The sequence below is a fragment of the Eurosta solidaginis genome, chromosome 4, assembly GCF_040869045.1.
Source record: "Eurosta solidaginis isolate ZX-2024a chromosome 4, ASM4086904v1, whole genome shotgun sequence".
Taxonomy (NCBI): Eukaryota; Metazoa; Arthropoda; class Insecta; order Diptera; family Tephritidae; genus Eurosta; species Eurosta solidaginis.
This window is the reverse complement of record NC_090322.1, coordinates 67,309,126-67,326,337: the sequence shown is the minus strand read 5'-3', so window position 1 is coordinate 67,326,337 and position 17,212 is coordinate 67,309,126. Positions and strand designations below refer to the sequence as shown.

Below are 17,212 nucleotides of genomic sequence, written 5' to 3'. Positions count from 1 at the left end.
GTATAACAATCAAAACAATTTTGTTTGGCAATAATACAGCTGATAAACAATCAAGTTTATCAAGAGTATTACTATGTGCGTTCATATAACCGCGTGTGTAAATTGATATGATTTTACACCTTATAAGTTTATATGATTTCATGAGTCCCCCTATTATATCTTAATTAGGTTATTTCATTTTATTTTATTTTATCTTAATTTAGTTTATTTCATTTTATTTTATTTTATCTTAATTTAGTTTATTTAATTTTATTTTATTTTATCTTAATTTAGTTTATTTCATTTTATCTTAATTTAGTTTTTCAGGTTAGTTGAAGGAAAACTAGAAGTAAAAAAACAAGTATTCATGGAAGTTTATTGGCAACTTCCCTGTTCGATGAATCATATGTGACTCATAACAGTGTATTAGAATGAGTTCATGAGTCACCTGTGACTCAGTTCTTTATACAACTTTAATGACACTGGCTTGGTACGAACGTGTCGTTATATATATTGGTGAGTTCTATGTGAGCGTATATCCAAAAGACCCGAACTTTAGGAAAGTGAAAGAAAATTTCGAGAAATTTTCCTCTTTTTTTTCTAACGCCCTTTTCTCATTTTCTTCAATTTCTTGGTTATACTTGGGACTTCAATTAAACAAAGGAGCGTACTTATACACGCTTTTGGCATTTATGGATCAATTTAAATTATTTTTTATAGTCCTATATGTTCACCTGGGACTCCTTGAATGTGGTACACAAGATTGGTTCTGCTACGTTCCTGAGTCACATTTGAATCACCGAAATAAAATAGTCAAAATAAGGTAAATATATGTCAAATCATTTATAAACCTAGTATTCTATACTATGCATTCATATCGTTCAATTAAGCAATACACAAATCAATGGGCGTATGACATTCTCAAGGCGCTTCATCTAAAGCAGCGCATTCATAATGCTAGTGAACTGAATTTAATGTATTTTTTTAAATGTTTCTGCTTATGGCCTATGCAAATGTAAATGTATGCGTGTAATTTTTTTTTTTTTTTTTTTTTTTTTTTTTTTTTTTAATGGACGTTGTGGCAGCGCGCTGCCCTCAAGTGGCCCAATGAAACCAGGCTAATCCTGTTCACGCGATCGATTTATATATATATATAATAACTTTTTTTTTTATTTTTTTTTATTTTGCCGAGTCTTTGATGGGCAGCGGTTTGTCAAGCGTCACGATCTGAGACTGCTCAGCTACAGAAGAAATTTCATCAGCCAAGCGTAATACTTAAAGAGAACAGAAGCAAACGTATTATACATTAATTTAGAGAGGTGAGAACAATCTTTTTTATAGAAAAAAGGGAGTCCGAGCTATCAAATGTGTTTGAGTGAGAGTTATAATCTTGGCATAAACGCCGAAAAGGTTCATTTTTTTCGAAATTCGTTCTACATTGTTTCAGCAGAAGAGGTTTGAAGTGTCTCGATGTCCGAGAGGGAACGCAAAAGTTCACTTCATTCAGAAGGAATGGGCTCGAAATTGATCCATTTAAAAGTTTTGTCATAAATATCACACCAAGCATTTCCCTTCGACTAGCAAGAGTTGGAAGATTGATAAGCTTTAATCGATTAGTATAAGGTGGAAGATTAGTTAAAGAGTCCCATTGGAAATTTCTTAAGGCAAATAGTAAAAATTGTTTTTGTATTGATTCGAGACTGTCTGCATGGACTTGATAACGCGGATTCCAAATTATCGAGCCGTATTCTAATATTGGCCTAACTAATGTTGTAAAAAGTGCTTTAGTTATGTAAGGGTCGTTAAATTCTTTTGACCACCGTTTAACAAATGCAAAAATACCTTTGCCTTTATTCACTGTAGCATTAATATGAAGATTGAAACTAAGTTTGGAATCCATCATGACTCCCAAGTCAATAAAATTATTTACAGTTTCTAGACTATAGTTGTTAATTGTATATGAAGCTGGTGGCGAAACTCTCCGAGAAAAACACATGAATTTACATTTTTTGAGATTGAGCGGCATATAATTTACATTGCACCAGGTAACCAAGTGATTTAAATCCATTTGAAGCAAGGAATGTTCCTCAACCGAGGCACATGATTTGAAAAGTTTTACATCGTCTGCGTACATCAAGATTTTTGAGTATTTAATTGTACCAGATATATCGTTTATGAACAACAAGAACAGAATCGGACCAAGATGGCTGCCCTGAGGAACACCAGAAGAAACATTGATGACCCCAGAAAGTGTATTTTTAAAGATTACTTTTTGCGTACGATAACCAAGATACGAAGAAATCCAACATATAAGACGGGGTTGAAAACCGAGTTGACTGAGCTTATGAATAAGTAATGGGTGTGATACTTTGTCGAAAGCTTTACTGAAATCGGTGTAAATTACATCAGTGTGAAGGCCTTTTCTAAATCCATTAGAAACGTGGGTGGTAAATTCTAGTAAATTGGTGATAGGTGATTTGCACTTACAGAACCCATGCTGCGAGCTTGCAATTATGGGGGAAATAGGGAATGTTAGGTGGTGGGTAACAATAGCCTCAAATAACTTTGGGATAGCGGATAACTTTGCTATTTGCTTTAATCTCGTGAGTATACCACTTTCTATAATTTAAACGTCTAAAGTAGCGCATTCATAATGCTAGTGAACTGAAATTAAAGTATTTTTAAACGTTTATGCTTATGGCATATGCAAACGCAAATGTATTTGTGTAATTTGCTTTATTAGTACGTATGCTACTTTCTATAATTCTAAAATACTAAAATTTTTGTTTTTTGTGATTTTTACATTCTCCTACGATCAAATTTGGTTTTGGAATCTCTCAATTTAGTAGATTATAGTGGTCCGTAGTACGGAACGAACGCACCCATTGTTCTAAACGATGTGGTATTGTATTGGTGTTACCGGTACTGTTGCAGCGGGCCTATGCTGGTCGGCCCTGCTGGGGTTGTTGTGGCCGGCGTTTGTTGCTGTACCCGGCTTTTGTCGGTGGGCCTATATGAAGCGGCCTTGCTGTTGTGTTAACTGGTGGTGGTGGTAAGCTTGGTGGTCGTGGTGCGTCTGGGTAGGCGCTGCTGGTGGTTGCGCGCGGTGTTGCACGCAGTAATGATGCCAGCGCGCGGTTTCGTTGGCACTATTGGTGATGGTTGCACGTCGAAGTGGTTATTGGGGCCACTGGCATTGGTGGTTGGCACAGATGGCGGCGTTTGCGCTCGAGGGTGGTGCGTCGAAATAGTTGAGGTTGCGCCTGGCAGCACTGGCACTTGGTGTTGGCGCGGATGACGGCGGTTGTGCTCGAGGGTGGGGAGTGCAGCAGTATGTACGTCTTAAAGATTTCTTTTTATATATTCAATTTCTGTCGTGCTCGATATGACGATGCGTTTTTGATGATGACTGCTGGATGTGTGCTCTGAGACTAAACAAACGAGCAAATTTTTTCAGATCTCACGGAGAGCCCGGCTTTTACAACTGTAACTTTATATATATAGATGTGTGTATATTTCCTCAATGAAAAAGTTTCTGTCCACGAGACGACTTTGCAACTAAAGTCAATGAAAAGTGTGTTTTTTGGTTGTGGTTGTTTTCGACGTACCGGATGTCCCTGCTTCCCTTCCTTCAGCACGAATAAGGAACCGGCGTAAAACAGACCAGAGAAATACTGCTTCCTATACGTACGAGCTGCAGCTGCTCCCTTTTTCTGAAATGAAATTTTTTTGTGGCACAGATGAAGGAAAACTGGGAAGGTGACTCAGGTGAATAGAAAAAGCCTGCGTCGCTGTAGGACGATGCCATGGAAATAGACATATGTTTATCGAAATTCTCGGAACTAGGAAGCTCCGACGAAATCGCCGATGGACCTATGCAATTTGATGTATTTAAATGACTTAAACTCAAGTATCTGTTTTTGTTATATTATCGACAAAAAATATCCACAATTTACTCTATTTGGTCAATGCACAATGTGCTCATTTACAAAATCCATTTTACTACAATAGCAAAATAAGTATGACATATAGAACCATTTTGACATATAGCAATAAAGCAATAGATTGTCTTTGCAAAGTTTCAGCCAAATTCGACTATATCTTCATGTCTTTGGAATACTTTATATAATCGAGAGCCCTATGCTTTTATGTTAGCATGTTATCCGCGAAATATGCCTAAAAAGGAAACCAATCAACTCACAAGAGCTTCAAGTTTTTTGATCTTACACGATTAATGAAAGAAAAATTAACCCAATTACGAAGTATACAAAATCTGCTATGAAGTACTATTTCTTGTATGTCTTATGTTCGGACACCATAAAGATGATTTAAGACTTTCTAGTTTTATAATGATTTAATATTCAATTATCATGTCTGTTTAAGAGAAACTGAAAAGAAACATTTACTGGCATATTGCAATGAATTAAGGCAACTGCAGCTTCACCGTGTGATTCGCGGCTCGAATCTCGGTGAAACCTTTGATAACATTCGAAATTGCCTGATGATGACTACGTGGCGGTTTTTCAAAATGGTGCCTTCGCAATATGCCAGTAAATGTTTCTCTTTTCAAACATCGCGATTGAATATTCAATTGTTATAAGCCGGGTGTTAAGCTCATGAATTCTTGAATATTAAACTTCTTGAATAACTAGAAGACGCTATTGTTTCTATTGATCAATTTTACGCCTTTTTTGCACCCAACTCCTAAATTAATTTAACATATCTGATGGCAATGAAAGTATACAAAAAAATAACCTTGGGGAAAAAGTATTTAGTACTGAATGGAAAAAAAGTTGTGCGTTCATTTCAAGTTTACATTCATTAAAGATTGGGAATGGTTCCTACATTCACACTCTATATTGAATTATATTTTACCATTCAATAACACAAACACTGTTATGGAAACGCATCTACAGTGGAATCAGTAAGGAAGGCGGTCGGCATGATGTGTTGGTGCACAGTGGCTAGTCATTGTCGGCTGGGGCGGGTCCTTGCCAACCTTACTGTTCCTGCGCCATAAACAGAAAAAAGTTCCTATCATGCCTATCAAAACGAGCAGCTGTCAAATTCAAAAAAAAACCTAACAGAAGCGCAGAGACAACTCAAAACGTTTAAAAATTCAAAATAAAACAACATCCGGCCGAACCGGATGTCACGGACAGACCGTTGACATTCAAAATCTAAATTCAAAAAAATTCAAAAATTTAAAATTCAAAAAAATAACCGCAAAAAAAAATTACCGAACCGGAGATGACCGGTTACTAACAGTTTAAATCAAACTCAAAAGAAACGCTGAAAAATTAAATAATAACAAAAAAGCTGAAAAAATAAAAAATAAAAAAGAAAAGAGCCGAATATACATAGGGGGCGCCGCGGGTGGTGTTGCGACGCCCGGTGCTTATACCCACCCTCAAAATCCATGGCCACCGACGCACCTAAAATTTCGGTGGCCCCTTACCTGTATGCCCTAAGTGCCTTCTAAATGAATAGGGTAGTCAACATTCCCATTTTAATTACAAAAGTTTATTCAAAATTCATTTCGAAATAGTTCATAGACTATTGATTCAACCGTTTCTAAACGTATACCGCATTTTGAAGATGTCCAATAGTATTACATATATATCTGCGTATGTACTAGTATTAGCTTATATATCTAGAGAGGTTTCCGTACGTTTAATTATTTCATTTAATTCCTTACACTCGTAGTACGGATATACTATATAATTATGTAATACAAACTATGTAATGGAAAAACTATACGTAATGAAAACTATATTAAGATTGTATTTATGTGTGCAAATGAATAGCCCTCGTATAAGGTAGTAGTTTCTCTAAATGTTGTTTTAAAACCAACATTGTTTACTTGCAACAAATAAACAACAAAAGAATTTAAAAAAAATGTACCTACAGGTTCCTGCAAAAGATCCGCAAACGAGCTCGCATACAACAGTCGTCAGGAAAACTGGGAAAGTAAAATTAATTAACGTATTGGTATCTGGTGGTTATAGAATATAACTTCGTGTTCTAATTCCCCTTAATTTTTCTTTGGGTTTCTGTTGCTTTATTGTTCCTTTTTACATGATCTACATACGATATTTATGTAACTTACAAAAATGTCTTCAAAATTTTCTCCTTTTTAGGTGGGCATATTGAAAATATCTTTACTAATGTTACAGAAATTCAGTACCAAAAAAAATGTTTCCTTTTCGAAGGAGTGTACAGTTTCATCTAAATCTGTTTTCTTCAAAATAGGTCGTACGCATTAAGTTATAGAGACAAGGTGACGAAACGCTTGTCCCAAATGTAATAGAAATAAATTCGAGATAATTAATTATAAACAAATACGTATATAATTAAAGCGTTACATCTGTAAAACGAAAGAGAACTAGCCAACGGTATTATTTCCTTAGAATATATACCACTCCATTACAAGAATATTACTTCAACCGCTGCTAATGCAAAAACTTTGATTGAATGTACGTTCCAAAAAAAATAATAGAACGTTCAATGCGCGCGAAAGATCTCACACTTAAAGTTATGCCATTTGCGATTTCGAAATCGTTTTCAAAAGTTGAACTTTAGGGACTAGGTTCGCACATTCAAGTTTAAGCAATGGTTCAAATAATTTTAAATTTCTTCAAATTATGGTTGAAAATTTTAAATCAATTTCGAGAGCAAAACAAAATGTTCATCTCCCTTTTTGAGGCTTACGGCCGTAATACGTAAACTATAGAAATAGAACTAATAATAAAAGTATACTATTTTTAACTTGTCCGTGTCACGGAACGAACTCACCATGGTGCACGGTCGTTGCAGGTTGGTGTTGGTACTGTTCGTGGTTGTTGCGCTCTGGTCCGAGGTGATCAAATGAACCTGGTGGCGATAGACTTCGTGTTGACCTTTACGATCTTGACGACTTGGTGCTGATTTTGGCGTTCGTTGGGTTACGCTGCCGCGTACTGCTGCCGTTTCTTACTTGTCCTTATGTTACTACGAGAACACACAATTGCGTGGTTGCTATTGACTAAGAGTGGCCGGAGACTGATGACCTACTTATTGATGAATGCCTCATGGTATTCACTCGAATACTCTTCCAGCTTGAACATTTTAAGTATTTTATTCTTCTCTGGTGCGGTAGTGGTGTTGAAAATATGTTTAGAACCCTCCACAAAAACAACTCGTAATCTCAATTTCGTTTCCACCATTTATGTTGCCGATAATGAAACGTTTGAACATTTTCCGTCTTGGCTTTCGGTTTCTTTTGCTGTGTGATTTCTATGATGAGGCAAACCCCAAAAGGAATACATACATACACATATGTATGTATATTAAATTCAATTCATTGGATTGCAATTTTCCGAGAACATCGAAACGCTAAATTGCAAACTCGTTCGATTTTATTTAGCGTTGTTCCCGCGAATTGAGTAATTTTGTTTTATTTTCGCAAATTCTGTTATAAATATTAGATCAAATCGAGAAATAAACTCTCACACAAGCACATGCCAGAAAAAAAAACGTTTCTCCTCTTCTTTTTTCCTCTGTATCGGGCGGAAACTTCTGGTCGAAAAAAAATTTTTCTTAGTGATGGCCGGTCTGTCTCTTCCTTCCTTTTTGATATTTTTCATCGCAACCTTTGCCACATCGCTAGGTGTGTTCCCGTGAACACGCTCCCAAGGGGATCGCAGCCATATACCGTAGCAGCAGACCGTAACAACACTTTAGTTTTGTGTTAAAGTATTTTGAGCCATTCAGGAATGGGGATTTATAATATGCAACCAAAAAATAAAAATTTTTTAAAAGAATTCATACTCAATTGATTCGATCTTTTTACAGCTCTGATTTGCACTTTGTTAAACGATGGCAACATATCTTTTGACAATTGCTTTCGCCTTCCTGTTTAACGTAAAGTAAGAAACGTAAAGGCCAAACGAAAATGATGGAGAATACCATTGCTAGACGAAATCGTTTGGAGCTATTGGTCGCAATACAGAATGAAGCCCTTACATTTTTTAATTCTTTGTTACGGTCTGCTGCTATGGTCTACGGTTACGGTCCACTTGGGCGTTTTCATGCGAACACACCTAGTGACTAGTGATGGGACCAAAAAGTTGCGATGCAAAAGTATCGAAACAAGAAAAAAAGATCTGCGATCACTAGCAAAAAAGATTGCCATGAGTTTCCGGCTGGAAAAGAGCAAGAAGAAAAATGTTTAGAAAGGAACTAAAGAACCAGTAGAAAGCACGAGTTTCCGGCTGAAGAAGTGTCGAGAACAAAAAACCAACTCTCGAACAATTAAAATTTAATTGGCTAGTATAACCGGAAAATAGAAATCGTTGTGCGGCAGACAGTGAAAGAAAGCCAACATCTCTTTGGTGACAGATGCAGAAAATCGATTTTTCCATGTAAGTTCAGAGGAATTTTTCGGTGGGTGCTCTACAACTTTTCGTTGCCGTCGTTTAAAAATTGCCCGAACATCTCAGCAAACTTTAGCGGCACCCGGCTTTTAATTGCGAATATTCATACTTAGGTTAAAAAGTTAAAGGAAAAACCAACAACAAAGACAAGGAAGCAAACGTTCAGGCTGAAAAACTAATAAAGCAAGGGCGTTAAACATTACGTCCAAGAGCAGCGCTTAGCAGCAGCATCCACATAATCCATTTTTGTTGGCTAAAATCACATAGTCTCAAGGTCACTATAAAGAAGTTCACAGCATTTGCGGTAAATCAATAATATCAACATCATCATCGCCATCAACCACAAAATTTTAACACCCGAGCCACGCATAACAGCAACAACAACCTCATCAGTAACCACGCCGGGAGAGGCCCACGGTACGTACTCTGGCCGTCTATGTAAGTACCAGACACTGGGTGAGTCCGTTTTTGTTTGCTTTAAAACGCGTATACATCTTTGGGACTTTGCCTTTCGTTTGTGGGTCGTGCGTTTATGTACCCTATTGTGTGAAGTCCTGTCAGAAGGCAACCCATCATCGTCCTAATGGTAATGCCTTCATTGGCACCTATTCAAACTGGTTTCCAGTAAACTGAAACCGAAAAATTCCAACATGTCCCCACTAAAGCCAGAGCAAAAAAGTTTCTGTCTTAAACAACTAAATCGACGTAGCCCAGGGTTATTTTTTATAAGCGCGGCCGAAGGCCGCTAACGCAGAAAGGTGTTCTGCGCAAAAATACTATGGATCCCACCCCCGGTTTCGGAAGTACCGGCGGGTCTTTTTTCGGTTTTTCGTTAATATCTTTTGAACGGGTAAAAAAAAATAACTTCCGCTTTCGGATTCTTGATCTAGACGTGACTACGCGTCTTTTGATACCTCACTCAAAAAAAAAGGCCCAATTTTAGGGTGGGGCTCCTAAACTGCACAATTACCCTATATTTTTTATCTGGTTTAAAAGTTATTCGCGGAAAACCCGTCCGTACCATTGTCGCATTTTTCGTTGTTGCAATTAAACAAACGAAAACATATCCCTACAAGACGGAGGTAACTAGTTCACCCACACATTCAAAGCTTTTTTCGCTCTCCACTAATACATCGACGTTTCATGCTGTCATCGAAATGACAGTTCATTAATTATTCTGGAAAACATTGAAACGCAAAAAAAATATAATTTTTGAGATGTTAATAAAACAATGATGCAATTATTATTATTATTACATTATGAACAAAACTCTTACAAGCTCTTGCTTCTTTTGATTCCACGTTTGATAATTTTTGATAAAAATTAGATGGTGCACCGTCTTTTAAATCGTTACCATATTAAGTTGTATAGAATCGACGGGATGGCCTAGAAGGTTTCATGTCATACTAAATCGCTCGCGAGATGGTCGGGCTAGTACCTTAATGGTTCCCGGAACGTACCCGATCTGCATCCGGCAAAGGACCAACAAAGTCGATACGGGGAGTGTCCTTATCGCTACAACAACAACAACATTATTTACTTTCTGCTTTTCATTCATACGTATGTGCATTTTTAAATAATAAAAAAAAATGTTATATTATTCTAATAGATAACATCTCCGCCGGAGTGCGATTCAGCTCAGAATATGCCAAAACCACAGGAAACCTACAATTAAATGCAGATTCACGTGCCATTTGCCAAGGATTTACCACTAAACAAGGTACTTTACACAACCAGCATGCTTTGGAATGCGGTACCAAACTGGTTGGATGTATTTCCCTAAAAAGGGTGGAACTACGCATCTTGGTTTCCCAGTATTTGCTTCGGTAATTTATATTGATTTGTATTGACTAAAAATTGCAATAGTAGATAATGTAATGAGTAGGTAGCCGAAGCAAAAAAGGCAACTGATCCGCATGCAACTGTTATTTATGTGGCGCCACCGGGAGCTGCTGCTGCTATCCTAGAAGCATTAGAAGCAGAAATTTCTTTGATTGTTTGCATCACCAAAGGTGTGCCATAACATGATATGCTTCGCGTCAAGCACGCTCTCTTAAGGCAAAAAAATCGCGTCTTGTCAGGCCCGATTGTCCAGGAATCATCGCACCAGAAAGGGTAAGTAAATTGTCTACCATATTAAATTTATATCCAACATGTATGAATTTGTTAGTGATAATTTGTCATGCTTTTGTTGATGATCAACTGAAGAATGCAAATACGACAGAGTTCGAAGTTCATGTAAATACCAATTGATTTTTTTAATTAGCGTTTGGAGAGCAAAATACATATGTATGTATGCATAGAACTGCATTGAAGGGGAAGAATTAATTAATTATTATCAGTAGATTTACAAGATTTTTGTCATTTTCCCTGCGTCGCAGTTGTCATTACATTGCGTTAGGAGAGGACATCAACAACTTATTACCCACAGCCAGTAACAATTTTAGTAAATTTTTCTCTTTTCATCACTGTTCAAAACGTGGAAAGTTATATATCGAACATTCCATGGAGAATGGTACATTTTAGCAGATTTTCGCATTGCGGTCATTATTAATATTCAATCCCTAGAAGGTTTAATGTAGTCATATCAATAGTTCCCGAGATGGTGGGGCTAGTACCCAATGGTGCTTGTTACCGGAACGTAGATAGGTAGATAATTTATTGATGATTGCACAGTGACTTCCACATCTCCTTCACAGCACCTCATCCTAGCCGACTTCCTTGATGTACCTTAGCAGTCTTCTTGGCTTGAGGGATTAAATGTGGGAATGCTCTGGCCATGGTGAACTTAGCCCTACGTCTTGAAATTGCGTCGCATTCTAGAAGGATGTGGTCCGCCGTCTGCTGATCCATCACAAAATCGGCATGTGTTGTTCGATATTATACCCATCTTTGGCATGTGACTGTGCAGTCTACAGTGTCCTGTAAGAATAGCCGTTAGCCGTATCTTTCGAGAGACCTATTAATGCCCTATATCGAGTTGTGCTGTAACCCCCTAACAGTAACTTAAATTGACTCAGGCATGGCATATTGCGCCAGTGTTCTTCTCTCTTTTCCCTCCCTTCTACTAATAGGGGCATTTATTGAGTAAGCCAACTGGCAGGAACGGCTCGGGATCGATGGGTCATGCAGTTGCTGCCTCTCTTTCAGGGTTGTCCGCCTGCTGTTGTTGTTGTAGCAGTGCTTCGCCCCATCTGATAGGTACGACCGATCACAAATTGTCATCAATGTCCTCTAACGGGAGTCCAAGGAAACTTTCTGTTTCAACAGGAGTGGACAATAATGAGAGGAGTGTTAGAGGCGTTGGTTCCACAATACAGTTAAAGAGATGGTTGGTGTCATGTAGGGACACATTGCAAGCAGGGCACATATTTTGTATGTCGGGGTTGATTCTGGAGACGTAAGAGTTTAACCTGTTACAGTATCCAGAACGAAGTTGAGCTAGAGTGACTCGCGTTTCCCTGTGGAGTATGCGTTCCTCTTCCGCAAGTTTTGGGTACTGTTCTTTTAGTACTGGATTCACCGGGAAATTCCTGGCATAAAGGTCCGACGCTTGTTTTTGGAGTTCACCAAGGACCTGCTTGTGTTTTTTTGCTTCATACGGCTGAGTTCTCAGGTGCCGTATTTCCATGCATGAACAACAAGAGCCACAAAAGATTTATAAAAGTTACGAGGACGCTGGATTTTGGAATCTAGCCCAGAGCAACCTGTCCGATGCAACCATCCCTTGCACGTGAAACACTGACAAGGGTATTTATTTTTTTAATTAAATTTATTTATTATTACGGCTGTTTAGGCCTAAAACTTAAACTACCAAGTACAATTCATTGTTATAATCACTTAGTTCTATTGAATGTGCTGTTGGAATGCCATGTGATTCCGATCAGCATGATCATGTCTTTGGATGTCGGAAATTGAAAATAACGTGTATTTTGTTTAGTAAAGACGCTGTCGGAATGCATGAAGATTCCGATCAGCACAGCTCAACATATAATGGGAGGTTGAAAAGGACATGTTTCCAATCCCCCCTGCTCCAACTTTTGTTTGACCTTATTTTCGTTACACATTATATAATTTTATTGTTATATTAATGCTGTCGGAATGCGAGTGATTCTGATCAGCAATAGTAAATATCGGCTGAAAATACCGAATTCCAGCGAAATTAGTTGTTGGAACTGTCTGGAGTTACAGGTGGCGACCGATTTTCTTTTCCTTAGGGCCGGATGCATTGTATTTTGCTGCTTCCAATATTACCATTCCTTTTCGCGCTCCAGTATCGGATATATCATGTAAAAAATAAGAGGATAAAAGCTTTATCTTATTGGAAGGGTTTTACAATGCTTCCATAAACTTTTTTTAAAAGTATTGAAGTTATTACTACTTTTTATGTGATTAGGAAGTTCATTGAAATATTTCAGTCCCTTAATTAATGACCGTCCTAAAAAGATTATTTTCCGGCAAACGCTGCAAACCCGTTTCTCAGGAGCGAGGTCAGGAGAAGGACCCGGATTGGGGTCGATACCTTCCCGGAAGAGGAGACTATGGCGCATACCCGCTCCAAGGATCTGCTGGGAGGATGGCAATTTGTGGGAGGGACGCAACAAATTAAACACTGAGTCCCCCTGCTCATTACCCTCTACTCCCCTGTGGCCTAGGACCCAGGGCAACAGTACTACGTTGTGTGCTCCTAATTGATTCAGCTTTTCTACGCACTGAAGGACCAGTGCTGACTTTATTTCGAACGCCGCAAATGCCTTTAGTGGGGCCTGACTGTCTGACTGAGTATGGCAATTGTTTCAATGGGGTATCAGCAGTGAACGTTCAGCTTAGCGCACTAACTTATGGCGAATACTTCCGCTTGAAAAATGCTCGGATGTGCTTTTAGAGGTACTGATATTTTGGCTCTGGGTCCGAAAACTCTGGCGTCTTCGAGCCATCTATGTACCATACGATCTTGAGCAGACTAGTAATACATTGCACTCGCCCATACCTATAGAGCCGTACCAAGAGACGGAGCAGCCCATTACATATTGGCACAACTGGAGCACTGCTGGACATCGAATCTATATGAAAGCTATGCTTTCAAAAGTGTTTGTACCAGTGGCTGGTGCACACCGAACTGGACCAATGTATGATATTTTTATGCCTGCACAAATACCAAGCTATGTTTTTAAGTAAATAATGTTACTGCTAATGTCAATTTGCACAGTTGAGCACATACGGTACTTACGTTTATACAAGGTCGAACACCATGCTACCTACATGGTGATGTAGCCACCGATCAAGTTGTTGTAAGAGATTAATTAAAATATGTTATTCATAAACACTGATTCTTATATTTTCATTATCATTAAACTGTAGACTGTAGACTCATGACGGGTATTCTTACTGGACACTGCCTTCTGGCGTCACATGCCTTTAAATTAGGCTTGGTCAGTGATAGCAGATGTAGGAAGTGCGGGTTGGAGGAGGAAACGATCGATTACGTTCTGTTCTCGTGCCCTGCGCTTGCCAGGCTAAGACTCCAGCTGACAGCTGTCAGATCTAGAAGCAGCAAGTGGCTTAAGTTCTAGGAAGCTTCTAGTATTTGCCAAGAGGACGGAGTTATTTTATAACATAGGTCCTGGTTGTTGATAGGGTTTTCAGCTTGGTCGTTAAAACAAACTTCTGTTAACACTACGGATTCATTTAGTCTATGTGAGGTCCTCATAAACCCCCCAGTTCAACCCAACCTATATTTGGTTTTTACTTTAGGATCAACCGGTTAAGTAAGCGATGTCAGCTAACTAAGCGCCTTCAAATGTAGATCCATAAGGAACATGGCGTCACCAGAGCCTCGGCTGTTAAAGAAACAGGATTCGCCACGGGTAGGTGAGGTTGACAATTGGGTTTGAGAAGCTATATGTGACCCGGCCTATGAAAAGGTGGCTTATAACTCAAAAAAGAAACAGCTGCTAAAGATTAACAATGCATTTCTCCATTTTCTTAGTAGTTTTTCTTTTCCATTATTTTTTTGAGTCATAAGCCACCTTTTCATAGGCCGGGTCACATATATTGCTGGCAACCCATTGAAAGGGTTGCGCTACACAACCCCTTGAACCAATTTGGTATTATAGTTGCCTCTTACGACAGGCATACCTACCGCGGGTATACTCTTGGCCCCCCTAACCCGCTGGAGCCATGAGAAGCGTGAGTGCACTTTGGGTGTCCCAAGACAAGTTCCGTACCTGCTCCGAATAATTGGTAGCTATCTAAGCGAAAGAGTACTCCTTTTTGATACGTATTAAGGACCAAGAAAGCACAACACCACGGGTGGTGTCCCTCAGGGATCTGTTCTAGGTCCAACTCTTTGGAATACGATGTATGACGGGGTGCTACAAATCGACCTTCCCGGAGGCACGGAAATTGTCGGCTATGCAGATGATATTGTCGTAGTAGCAGTGGCCAAGAAACTTGTCTGCTCCAAGCATTATGTAATGACGCCGTGGGAAGAATAAAGGAATGGTTTACGAACATGGGCTGGAGATGGCTAGCAATAAGACAGAAGTGGTTCTGATGAGCTCAAAGCGGACTGTGGATGAGTTGGTCCTAACCATAGGAGATTATCAAATAAATTCAAAGCCCTCCTCAAAACAAACTTTTAGGGAGCACTTCAGGGCGGTGGGGGAGAAAGCTTCTAGAGTTATGGAGCCCTAACGCGAATAATGCCCAACATCGACGGCCCAAGCGAAGCTACCCGTCAGCTATTATCCAACATAACCAGCTCTATAATATTACATGTAGCACCAGTATGGCACGGATCTAAAATGGTCCACCAAAAAGATATACTAGCAGCCTACCGCATTACTGCTATATGAATATAATGCGCTTATCGGCCGGTGTCCGCCGACGCCATCCATGTTTTATCCAGGAAAGTCCCAGTAGATCTACTCTCAGGTGAAATGGCCGATCTGTAAAGCATTGGAATCACCCGACCATCTGAAGATGCTAAGAAAAGCGCAAGGTCACGAACAATAGTTAGGTGGCAAGAACGGTGGGAAGATTCGAGAAAAGGGCGCTGGACCTTCATGGTAGTCCGGAATATAGCGGAATGGTACGAGCGAAAACACGGCGAACTAAATTACCACCTCACACAGATATTGAGCGGGCACGGTGGCTTCAAGGAATATCTACATAAGCGTGGGATAGAGGAGGATCCTTTCTGCCTAAGCTGTCCCTCCGAATTGGAAAGCGCAGAACATGTAATATTTCACTGCCCTCGTTTTCACGGCGAAAGACTGTCTGTAAACAGAGTTTTTGGAGAGAAGCCTTCCATTAGGAATTAAGTTCCGCGAATGTGCGGACAAATAGATTGTTGGATTGCTGTGAGCAAGATGGCCTTTATAGTAATGTCGAAATTGATCCATGCCGAAAGGAAGTGCAGAGAAATGCGCATACGAAGTAATGGCCCACGGGGTTCGGACGCATGAACAGGAATAGCCTGGTTTCATTGGGCCACTTGAGGGTAGTGCGCTACCACAACGTCCAATAAAAAAAAGACAAGTTCCGTCGTGCCTGGTGTTGTTGGGTGAGCGGCCAGACAGCAGGGTGCAACAAATGCACCTTCCAGTAGGTAGATGTAGCAAACGAGTATATTCTGTGTCATATGATCAACTTGGAGACAACCAAACGTTTATTTTCCTGTCCAACACAGAACTGGTGCACGGCACTGCTGCTAAAGAAAGGATAGGCGTAGTCATATCAATTCGTTCCTGGGTTACTCGGGGAAAGCAATTTTAGCAGTACTTTGCCCTTTTCAATTTGCACATCCATTCAAGAACTTCGCATAATGGATTAAACAGTCATATGAAGATATCTTGGTATGGTGGAGGGGCACTTGAAGTTACTTTACAAGGGCCTGATTCTGGTTATGTGCAATATCATTGAGTCCCTTGAGCCTTTGGCCTCTCAGAAAAGATCTAATCGTGGAGTTATTTATAGAGCACTTTTCCGGTTATATTAAAAAATTTTAATCTATCCTTACTGATATTAGTTTCTTTTTCATTCTAGGTAATTTAATTTTGACGATGTGCGCATAGCAATATTCCAAATATTTCAGCTGTGGCTGTAAGAAGAACAGACATTTGCTCAAATAACAGGAAAACTGCGACAACTATCCCTCCGCCTTTTTATTACCACATATATGGCCCTACCAAGCATATTACGGGAAAGGTTCAAGGCCAAATGCTCAACATCACCTGTGAATCAACTTTGAATGCACGAATTGGGGCTGCCTATATTCCGGTATTTTACCTACAAAACTCATATTGCTCTGCAAACTGGTGTTGAACAACACCATAATAATGTTGAACAACACCAGCACGGGAAAAATTGGGCAGTATCACTCTGAGCTTCGAAACAAGGTTGCAGAATGGGCACAACTATGAATGGACGTTAAAGTATTTATGTAGCTTGTACATATCAATATTTTATTTATTTATTTATATGTTAAGTTCATTAGGGTCATAAGGAAATAACTTCTAATTGTAAAAACCATTATAAATATGAATTATTTGTTAATTAAATATTATTTAAACAAAAAGGACGCGTTTCATTCATGGAAAAAGCGAATTGACAGAAGGTAACCGGTACGGGTAACCGATGGGCCAGTTACCCGTGTTGTTGTTGTTGCATATGTTTTGGTTAGCGATAACGAAAACATAACTGATGAAGTAACTTAAAAATGTAAATAACATCGAGCGAGAAGGAATGTCGGAAACACAATAGGTAAGAGCGAGAAAGCGAGTCACACGTACACTATTTTGAGAGAGCGCATGCGT

The 17,212-nt window shown here is 39.1% G+C and overlaps 1 long non-coding RNA gene across 1 annotated transcript; it reads left to right on the top strand.

Moving 5' to 3' along the window:
* The first annotated feature begins 10,008 nt into the window (after positions 1-10,008).
* On the top strand, positions 10,009-16,831 carry LOC137249919 (uncharacterized). The gene is made up of 3 exons (XR_010952606.1): positions 10,009-10,219; positions 10,279-10,508; positions 16,443-16,831. It is a non-coding gene; the product is annotated as an uncharacterized lncRNA (long non-coding RNA).
* Positions 16,832-17,212: the final 381 nt, after the last annotated feature.